Source organism: Cygnus olor, chromosome Z (assembly GCF_009769625.2).
Source record: "Cygnus olor isolate bCygOlo1 chromosome Z, bCygOlo1.pri.v2, whole genome shotgun sequence".
In the NCBI taxonomy this organism is placed as follows: domain Eukaryota; kingdom Metazoa; phylum Chordata; class Aves; order Anseriformes; family Anatidae; genus Cygnus; species Cygnus olor.
The window spans coordinates 61,384,405-61,385,576 of record NC_049198.1 but is presented as its reverse complement, the minus strand read 5'-3'; positions in this window follow the sequence as shown (position 1 = coordinate 61,385,576).

Below are 1,172 nucleotides of genomic sequence, written 5' to 3'. Positions count from 1 at the left end.
TCCAGGAGGTTCATAAAGCACCTAGATGATAACTTCTTGGTGCAGGTGCTAAAAGAGCCAACTACGAAAGGTGTCCTCCTAGATCTGTTGCTGGAGAACAGAGAGAGTCTTGTGGGGGACGTGGCAACTGGCGGCCGTCTCAGCCATAGCGACCGTGAAGTGGTTGAGTTTAAAATTTTTGGTGACAGAAGGAAAACTGCCACCAAAACTTCAGCCCTGGGTATGGGGAAAGCAGACTTCAGGCTGCTCAGGGAACTAGTCAGCAAGGTCCCCTGGGAAACTGCTTTTGCAGGCATTGGCGTCCATCAGTGCTGGTCAATCTTTAAGCACTGCCTCCTAAAAACACATGATCAGGCAATTCCAAAATATCAGAAGTCGAACAGGTGGGGCAGAAGGCTGGCCTGGCTGACCAGGGATCTTCTACCTGAGCTTAGGAGAAAAAAGAAAATGTACGGCTCCTTAAGGCTCCATTTTAGGGCCAGAGCTCTTCAATGTTTTTATAAACGATTTGGATGTAGGACTAGAAGCTGTTTTGAGCAAATTTGCTGATGACACCAAACTTGGAGGAGTTGTAGACTCGGCTGAGGGTGGAAAGACCTTGCAGAGAGATCTGGACAGATTCGAGAGCTGGGCGATCACCACCTGCATGAAGTTTAACAAAAGCAAGTGCTGGGTCCTGCACCTGGGACGGGGCAACCCTGGCTGTATGTACAGACTGGACGACGAGACGCTGGAGAGCAGCCCCGCAGACAGGGATCTGAGGTTTGTGGTTGACAGCAAGTTGAATATGAGCCAGCAGTGTGCCCTGGCAGCCAGGAGGGCCAACTGTATCCTGAGATGCATCAAGCACGGCATCACTAGTTGGTCGAGGGAAGTGATTGTCCTGCTCTACTCTGCGCTGGTGCGGCCTCACCTCGAGTACTGTGTGCAGTTCTGGGCACCACAATACAAAAATGACGTGAAACTATTGGAGAGTGTCCAGAGGAGGGCGACAAAGATGGTGAAGGACCTAGAGGGGTAGAAGTATGAGGAGTGGCTGAGGTCACTTGGCCTGTTCAGCCTGGAGAAGAGGAGGCTGAGGGGAGACCTCATTGCAGTCTACAGTTTCCTCATGAGGGGAAGTGGAGGGACAGGTGCCAACCTATTCTCCTTAATCACCAGTGGTAAGACCC